Raw genomic sequence first — 10,490 nt, forward strand, 5'->3', positions numbered from 1 at the left:
GAATGTCAACTACAAGTGATAAAAGGATTGCCGATTTACTCTGAGTGTTCGGATAAACTTGATCGTCCTGATCAAGGCGCTAGGCCAGCCATTCAAATACACCCAGCCCTTGTTATATCACCACTCGCTATACGGATTCGGATATATCGCGGCCATGGCGTTGGCTCTCCATTTTTACTGTCTAACTCTATGTATGCCTTAGCTGCAATATACATAGGCACTTAAAATTACTGATTGGTTTATTTCATACTGCACATCACAACAACAATATACAAAACTATTAAAAACAAACCATTAATATCGTATTGTAATCATATACACACGTACTGCACAATAACACAGCAAATTAAATTTCTAGTTGCTGAAGCGGGTGTTTTTTTTTTTAGCCAAAGAAGTGTTCACGTGTGGCAGCAATGCACTAGAAAAAGTCACAGTGCAGTGACGTCAGCCCCCTAGCAACAAGCCTTTTATGTTGGAAATGGATTCTCAATGCAGCGGGTTTGTGCATTTATGAAAGGAAAAGGAAGACTCGTGAAATTAATTGGAGACTGAAGTTAATGAGAAGTAATTACCCTCCGCTGTACGAATTAAAACGGTGCGCTACTTTTCATACGAAAAATGAGAAAAAGCAGGTTTGCGTAGAGGATTTATACTGGACCCTGACGCCCTCGATAAAACGAGGGAGTAGTTGTACAGTATTTGCTAGCCTGTTTGTTTTTCTATGGGTCTCTCGCGGCCCTTAATATATAGCGGATTTATAGTGGACCCCGACACACGCAATATATCGAATGGATGGTGTATATTCTCCTTCATCTGCCTCCTCATCTTCATACTCTACTACACGAGGTGACATGTAAATTTCACCAATTGGTTTACTGTTAATATGTAAGGTAACCAAACTTGGTATTTATTGACATTTAACACTATCTACTTGTTATTAAATATATAAACAAACACTCTGTGAACGATTGCTTATGTGATTGGGGGACACTTGTCCCCGACATCGCCACTGCAATCTGGGCTTCTTGTGTCTGAGGTGAGTCTGTCACTGACCGCCTACTTTGACTCGGCGCCGCGAGTCATGAAAATACTGTACTTATTTTGCGTTGAACAAAAGATTTAAACAAAACACACAACACTGAAAATAAAGGGCGCCTTGGCCAAACAGACAGACAAAACGGACGTGCACGAACCCAACAAAAAGTACCGTGCTGGCACTTCCAGCACGCTGTAATAATTGCTATATTATTTAAAATTAACTCTCCTCTCTCACCCGTTCTCAAAAACCGTTGTCAAATATTTAGTTTTGCCTCGATCTGCATGTTAATTCAGATGAAGTGATTAGACTGTTTCAGCCATATCAAGCTTCTGTTGGCCGTTCACAGTTAAAAAGAAAGAGATGCTCAGAAAAAACTTGAGTAAAAACAAACCTGAACACATCGTTTCTGGTGCCTTGCAGACAGTCTGACAGAGCCCCTACCAAAAAGGAGAAGGAAGATTTAAAATGTGCTGGATTAAGGGGGTGAAAATTATATTTAAAAGGTACCATGGGGGTGGATGTGTACATTAATAAAATATTTTGATATTGTATTACAGTCCAAATACAGTATTGCCAGTTTATGTATGGCTTTATTGTGCACACTTAATGATGTCTTCCCCAAGCCTACTTTTAGATTTGAATAAAATATTCTACGTATTATATTTTTTTTTATTAAAGCAATGTCACAAGAATATAACTTAAATTTATGAGAAATTAAATGTATACATTTTGCCATTCACAAAGATTTAACTTATTTTAAAGTAACTTGGTCATTTCAATATTTCACGAAAGTCCGCTTTTAATAATAAAACAGTTTGATATTCATGACTGTTCTAAACTGTTGATGGTTTCTGGTGCAGCTGTCACTTCTACAGCATTTTTTGGAATAGCTGTTTTTCTAATGCAAGTTATGAATAAAATCTTGGTATGAATATTAGTTTTGTAAATAGCTCCCTTTGAAACATAATTTCTCCCCTATCTAGGGACAGGTTATTGTTATATTGTATAAATCTCTGAATTAGTGCAGCATTTAATGACATTTCTGTAAAGAGTAGTCAAGTAATCAAACATGTTTTATTTCTATTCACAGATAAGGATGGCTCTGAAAATGAATTCATTGAAAGCATTTATGAAATGTTTCCAAAGCTGCAGCGTGGTGGTGGATTTAAATTGCTAAGATCTGCAGGTTCAACTTCTACCAGACAGCTGGCAATCATACTCCCAATGTCCCAATATTGTATGGTGTACCAAGTATCTCAGAGCACCTGAATCAGGAGTTGGGGCTGCTGCAGTATATATCAGGCCATTACAAAGAAGTCTAGATATGGAGGTTGTGCCACACACACTGGTAGAGACAACCACGACTATAGCTTTCACAACTGCTCAACTTAAACCTAGTCCTTGTCTCTCTGCATAGGAACTTTGGACTCTGTCACCACCGTAACCCCGAGGATAAATGAACATGAACCACAAACCAAGTGAGTAAGTTCAAGTATTTTATTACACACACAGCACTTCCAGTCATTGAACAGGCATAATAAATCAAAATCAACATTTAAGAATTAAAACGTAAGCGATGCTGAAATATCCCCTACAGGTAAGTATAAGTAATACTAATATCTCTAAGAGTTTCAGAGAGACATCATAAATCAGGATCAGTATTCACAGCTAAATGTAGTCAATGCTAAATTATCCCCTACTGGTAAGTATATGCAATACTAATACATTTTTACAAGTCTATCAAGCAAACATAATAAATTAGGAGTTAGTATTCAACTGTTAAATGTGAGCATTACTAATGCATTCTAACAATTAAATAAACTTAGCAAAACAGCACCACTAGCAGCAGTAATAACTTCTAGCTCTTTCTGTATGTTATTCTAAAATACTATAAAACACTGCCGGTATCTAAAATAAATAAAAATAAAAAGAGCCAATACTAAATACGACAGGACAAAGCCTGCCACTCACGGAGCGCAATGGGCAGTGCTTTAGCAAGAAGCACGCAGTCCTGATCAATGGCTACTGAGTTCAGTCCGTGCACACAAGCTGAACGGGAGACATTAATCCTTTGCCTGGAAAGGGGCTACAAATTCCCTTTGTCCTCCAGGACCAGAGATCTTTACACCCATGCAAAACCAAGGCCCACTCTGAGCTGTCAGTCTATCAGGGAGCATAGGATCGTCTCTCTAACTTCTTAGTGGTCCTCGGTCCTGTAGACGATTTAATAACAAAGTCTCAAATTACCACATGTAACAGCAACGTTAAAGCATAGCATTAAGCTGTCCTTTGAATCACAATTGAAAGGGTTTTCATATAGTCCCAGTGTACTTTGAGCATAAAAATGTTCCACAGTCTCTAACCTCCTGCTTTATAAGCACACACCTTCCCTGGCACGTCCAACAGAAACAAAAGTAGAATTCCTCTAACAGTAACTTTGCTTTAAATCACTGTTTTAATAAAGCCTTCACTTCCCACTGTGTAACAATAGCTCCTGCTGCTTGATCAGTCTGTTTCTTTCCCTCAGAGTCCCGCTGCACCTTGCTTCCCGGTTCCTTCCTCTGGGCTCTAGCCTTCTATCTCGCTCCAGCTTTTTTTCCTTCTCTAGTGTGGAATGTCTGTTTTTATAGGGCAGGTAATTAACCACAATGAGTCTAGATGGAACACAGCTGTATTGCATTTGTGACTAATTTCGACTATTAAGTCCCCAGTGCAAAAACAAATCTCTAATCTAAAATAATATTAACTGTCCACCATCAGCGGTGGGTAAATACACCAAACAACGAAGAAAATAAAATATAAAAAGACAATTACATACATAACAAAAACCAGTGCAAATTAATGACACAATTTGTGACAGCCTGACCAAATTTGTGAAAACAAACATAATACATGTATGGAGTTCTGGATTCCATAACTTTGGCAGTCAAGCTGGATTTATTTATTAAAAGGTGGACCGCGTGGACCTCTCAGAACTACATTTTCCATCTTCCTCCTGCTCACATATGTAACAGATGGATTTACCAGTGAGCAGGAGGATGAATGGAAATGTAGTTCTGAGAGGCCCATGCAGGTACATGTGAAGCCATCTTGAGGCAAGGAATGCAATTTAAAAGTTTTAAAAAGTGGTCAAAATGTCAAAAATAATAACGAATAATTAAACAATATACACACCTTACATAAACAGTTGTAGCAACACATGGGAACTTGTAACACAATAAAATAAAAAGGTCCTTATGTACCCTTTAAGCAGGAGACCAAGATCACACATTGTCAGTTTGAGTCTTCTACTTAACTGTAATAAACTTAATGTAATACAGCGTCTGAAGACATAATAAAACAAAAGCGAGCATCCAGCCTCTGTCTTCCTCCTACTAGCCCTGTCTGTCGCTGACTGAAACAGTACTGAACGGCAATGGGACGGTACAAGGTAAAAAGGATGTACGTATAAACTTAATTATGCTACTATGAGGTGAAACAAATATGCATCTAACACTATCTTCAGCATCCTGACTTTATTTTTTAAATGAAATAGCTGAACTTGAAGACGGCATTGTTATGTAATGATGGTTTTCAAGTTACAGATAGTATATTTAATGAAATGTGTTTATATTTGTGTGCCTTTGTGTGCCATAATCACCGGCCCTCCGATATGTTGCATTTACTGCGACATAGATTTTCCGATGCATGATCTGAGAGATCGACAAATTACCTGTAACAAGTTATAGCACATATATTTCACTTCTATTTAACATTGATTGGAAATGTCTGTTTATTCTTTATTATTAGATTTTTCAAAGGACAGTGAAATAGTAGCCTGTGAGTTGAACATGATGGCATGTCTTAATGCACTGTAGAATTATTTAGCTACAGTATATATCTTTGTATTAAATAACATAAGTACATAGCACGTTTATTTACTTTGGCTTGAGGGGGGCTACAATACAAACTGTTGCATGCGGTTTACAAAAATAGGCACGGGGTACAAGACATTTAGAATTCTACTTTATAAAGCTTTGTTTTATAGATACAATACTATATCATTAAAAACAACATTGTGTTAGTGATATTAATTGAATTTGTCCTATTGTCAGAGATGAAAGTGAGGAGAAGTTAAAACAAAAAAAAAGTTAATTGGCAGGATTCTGGGATCCACAGCCCTGTTAGATTTTTTTGCTGAGGAACACAAATTGAATGAAGTTAAGATTCAGATTACACTTGAAATTAGAATGTATACCAAATAATAAGTGAACGTTAGCAGAGCTGCCAATACTTGAGAGTGAACAAAACAGCACCTGCCAAGCAAAATGGGGTGAATGTGTGTTTTTTTTTTTTTTTTTTTGTTTCGTTTTTTTTAGACAAGTCAGGACGGTAAAATAGGGTCTGTGAAACATGATGCAAGTAACCAGTCAAATAAAGCTGAGGTAAAATAAATATTTAGTTTACCTGTGCACGAGGGCTGAAATAAATGTTGTACAGCATGTCGTTTCTTTCAAAGCCTAAACATTGAACCTACAAAAGAAGCCACACAAAACACTTTCAGTGTGGGCACACACAAGGCAAGAACTCTTGAACTTGAACTAATCATCTACTCGTTTGAGCCTATTTGCAATACTAAGCATTTAATATTGTAAGCACAAAGTTGACATTTTCTGCTTCATTTTATGTTACCATGGAAAAAACTGTAAGAAAATATAGTGCTAATAAAAACAAACACAAATTGCTTATGCCATGTAAGTTTAATATAAAAAAAAATGTTTAAACTTAAAAAGGCTCCACGTACAACTTTAAAAAAATCCTAATGTTCTGTTAATAATAATAAAAAGAAAAAAAGTTTATAAAGATCTCTTGATTTTTCACTGTCTTTTATGGGAATCAAATGTCTGGCAACTTCTTGTTTTTCAAAAGATGCTTTTAAGATACATTAAGTGTATTATAATTCACTGAATGACCAAGTTTGTCTCCATCAACATCAGGTCGCAAAGAAAAAGCAGACGACAGGCTGTAGTTACTGTGACAAGTATTTATTATGTCTGTATACATGTTTTCATCAAAGAACATGGTTTTAGAAAGCCTTGTATTCTCTTGATCCATAATCAAGGTTTCACATAACTGGTACCAATTCAAAAGTGAAACACAAAAGAAATAGTTATCTTCATTTTTCGCCATCTGTTCCATTATTTTCTGCAGTAATGAAGTAAACAATAATGCGGTAGTACTGCAGTATAAATGCAATATTTTGGACACAGTTATACTGCAGTATTTTTTTATTTCATTACTGCAGTGTTTTTGCCATATTGCAAATAACCTTCAGGAGTATAGTACCTTATCCTTGTGTTTATGCAGTATGAATGCAGTACCATTGCAGTTTCTCTACTGCAGTATAAATGCAGTACCATTGCAGTTTCTCTACAGCAGTATGAATGCAGTACCATTGCAGTTTCTCTACTGCAGTACAATTGCAGTTCTCTACTGCAGCATGTATTCTTACTGAAGGATGATTGCAGTACCTTTATCTTTTACATTTGTTACTCTACTACAGTATGAATACATTACCACTGAAGTATGTGTACTTCAATATTTTTTAATACCTATGTGTCATTTTTTCCCCCAATTACTGTATTTATTTGTAAATTGTAGAACATGTTCACACATAATAAAATGGGGTTTATAAAACAGCAGAAACTTGAATTATTAAAAACATGGTATAATTACAAATAATACTTAACATTAATAATTACTTTATTAAACATTACTTTAAGGGTAACACATTTTGTGTGTGTGTGTGTGTGTGTTACATGTTGCCATATGTTGCTAAAACTGTTTAAGTAAGGTGTGTGTATTGTTTTTATTTACATTTTTTTTTTTTTTTTTACTTCCTGGCCAATTTTGTGCACTATTAAATTGCAGTCCACTGTGCTTTCCAAGATGACTTCACATGTACCCTTCACACGAACTTCAGAACTACATCTCCCAGTGTACGGTAGTTCTGAAGTTCATCTCAACGGTACATGTGAAGCCACCTTGGAAACTGAGCACAGTGGACTGCAATTTAATAGTGTAAAAAGTGGTGAGGATGTCAAAAGAAAAATAATAAAACAATACACACACACCTTACTTAAACAGTTGTAGCAACATATGGCAACATGTAACACACACAAAATAACTGGAGTTACCCCCTTAATACTTATACACGTATGCATGAATGTCTTCCTCTGTCATTCATTCATGACTTTCTTTTGGAGCTGTAGAATGAAATGGTGAAACTGTGGTAGGAGATTATCTAGATTAGGAAAACAAACAAATCCATCATTTTACCACAACATTTAAAAAAAAAATCTAATCAGGTTTAAGGCTGTTTTTATTTCCACTGCATATGAGAAAAGACAATCTCTAAAAATGAACCATTTATATTTCTGCAATACCTTTCATTACACAAATTTGAAAGAACACATTGCAACTTCATAACATTAGCAAGTTTCTGCTACCCATCTACTGTAACATACTTGAAGTATATTTATAAGCATGAGTGTGAATTTGAATGTGAAGGTGTGAATGTGTTTGCTATTTTTAAATTGGATTAATACTGCGTTCATCTGCCGTGTTTTTTACTTAGCTTCATCGCATATAAAATTAAACAAATGATTTATCAATTCATTTAGCAATTATTTTAGAAATATGTACACGGTATGTGTGTGCTCTGATCCTTTTTTTTTTGTATATCATACCTTATTCAATAAATTACTTCCTCTTTTTCCAAAGTTTGTCTTCGTTGTTTAATTTAGTTCTTATCACACCTTTAATTGTGCTGTTCTCTACATTAAACTTCTGTCTGATGTGCTCATAGATATATATATATATATCTTATATATATATATATATATATATATATATATATATATATATATATATATATATATATATATGGAACATGTAAAGAATGTATAATCTGAGAAATATCATTTTAGATAGGAAAACTTGATAGCCTTTAGATATTTATTAGGTATTGCATAAGTACTACATTTTCATGTTTTAAAAATCTATCAACCTTTTTTATGCCATCAAGAATTAATGAATACCACCTTTGTGGGCTTACCAAATATGTAGCCCTTAATATCTCATTCACAGGGGTGTCAGTACTAAAACAGGGAATGTTAATATGGCCTAGGCTGGGACCAAATTAAAAATTTGACCCACCATTTAATCACAAACTACCAACCTGGTACTGATGGCGACTTTATTGCTTATCAGAGGGATATTGCTTCTACCCCAGAAGGAACCCGCCATTTGTACTGGGCTTGTAATTTGCGATTAGGGTCAATTTTATTTTGGTCCCAACCCTAGGCCCGGACCAAATCAAAACTTTGACCCACCCGCTAATAGCAAATTACAAGCCCAGTACAAATGGCGGCTTCCTTTTTATGGAAATTCATGACTTCAACAGCAGAAAGATAATAATTATGAAAGGTATACCTGTATGCATTGCAATTTACATATAAGATTGATTTAATAATTGTGTATTTATTATAATGATGCTGTATTAGATCATTTCAAGTAAAAGTGTATATTTACCAATTACTTTTTCCATTGTATTGGTTGGAAGCTGTGGTTTTATCTGGTCTTCCTTTGCATTGACTGCCTTCCTTCCATTCAAAGAATATCTAGCCAACATTTCACACCCAAATACAATTACCATAAGTTCTGCTGTGAATTTTTTGTAGTCTGTTGCTTGAATTCCTATTGTTCAGTGATCTTTTCACTCGAAGATCACCGATCTTCCTTCTAAAATATTAGACACTGTAACAGGGGGAGATCTGTGCTGACTCTGCTACTGTGTTCATAGTGCTGCAGGAAGAGGGCAGCAGTTGTCCAATACCCGCCTGTGAGTCACGGCAGTGACACGGGGAGGTGGGAAATGGGGTATGTGGACTTTCCCTCTCTCTGAGTTGCTGGGAGGCGGGTCTTGGGGAGATTGTTGGCCCTATAAGATAACGCTCTACTGTTTCCTCAGGTCTGCCCTTTTTGACGTGCTGAGAGTACGGAAGCGCGGTTCCAGGATTGAGAACGGCCGGGAGAAAACAACCTGGGAGGAATGGAAAAAAAAAAAAAAAAAAAAAACACGAAACCACAGAGAGACATAGTGATAGCGGGGAAATCTTGGGCAGAACCCTGAAGTATTGTGGCTAGTAGGAGAAGTGAGCGGGGAGTGTAGGTCAGTGACCCGGGTAGCAACGATCGGGGTAAAGCTGCCAAGTGCAGCACCTTTTATTTCTAGTTTTACTACCGTGTTTTATTTTCCCTTTTTCTTTCGCCTTTTGTTTTCATTATTATTTGAGCACCTACAAGTGCACCCGCAGTTGATTCCCGTACCAGTATCGGTATTTCCGTGGTCCTGTCTATCATCAGTGATAGTCAGGCCACGGACAACAGCACCCTCTGCGGGCTAAAACAAATCAGAGTCAGTGATAATAAAACTGGGCACCTGTGTGGTGTTGTCAGTTATACCTGTCTGTGTCCTGTGTCAGTGAATTACCCACCACCCTTCCACAGAAACATATTAAATTCATATTTTACTTATCAGTAACAGATTTTATAAATCTCTTTTAAATTGTCAATAGTTTAAGAACTTGCAGAAAAATATGTTCTATAATGAATTATAAGTTAAGCAGTTCATTAAAGTCTTTAACAGCACAGCTGTAACATTTTCAGGCCTCTACGACCAAAGTTGTCCCCTTTTGTCTTAGATTCTTATTATTAAACATAAGCAGGATAACACTGAATAAATAATTTAAGTGAAGTGTAAAATATTAAAATACATAATATATAATACTAGTATAACTAATATTTCCCTATAAAACCCTATTCTTAAAACACTGTAACAGCAATGATTACATCCACATAAGAATGCGATTATAAAACAAATCTCAGTACATAACATACAATTAGTCACGAGTTACATTAAGAAAGCCATTGCCAAATATGCTGATAAGTTTAAATTCCTTCAAATAATGTTTAGGTCACCACTTCTTTTATCATAAATGTCATGAAATTTAATCTCTCTAATATTTCTCATTATATAAAAATATAGTTATTTGCACATTGTTTTTAGTCATTGTGGATTGTGGAACTATTGAAAATGTCATGGCAATAGAAAATAATGCATACAACTTCCTGTGTTATAAATAAAACGTGATTGATGATCCATGTGAGAATGGAATCCTGCATGTGTTTATTTAATTTTTTTTACATGGAATTTCTGTAAACATCGTTTTAAAATTGTAGCCGTTCCAATACCCACGTGACATAGCTGTAGGAGATGGTGTGAGACGATTCTTTCTGCGTTACTGCATGAACAAGTTACAGACTGGATTCCATGTTGATGTTGAATATCATAGGCTCTACCTGTTTGATATCAACAGAGAGCAAGTGACATTTATTTCTATATTAAACA

At 35.7% G+C, this 10,490-nt stretch overlaps 1 long non-coding RNA gene across 1 annotated transcript; it reads left to right on the plus strand.

Annotated features, from left to right (window-relative positions):
- Positions 1 to 693: 693 nt before the first annotated feature.
- On the plus strand, positions 694 to 9,489 carry LOC121308412. The gene is made up of 3 exons (XR_005948507.1): positions 694 to 846; positions 2,457 to 2,517; positions 9,051 to 9,489. It is a non-coding gene; the product is annotated as an uncharacterized LOC121308412 (long non-coding RNA).
- Positions 9,490 to 10,490: the final 1,001 nt, after the last annotated feature.

Source organism: Polyodon spathula, chromosome 3 (genome assembly GCF_017654505.1).
Source record: "Polyodon spathula isolate WHYD16114869_AA chromosome 3, ASM1765450v1, whole genome shotgun sequence".
Taxonomy (NCBI): Eukaryota; Metazoa; Chordata; class Actinopteri; order Acipenseriformes; family Polyodontidae; genus Polyodon; species Polyodon spathula.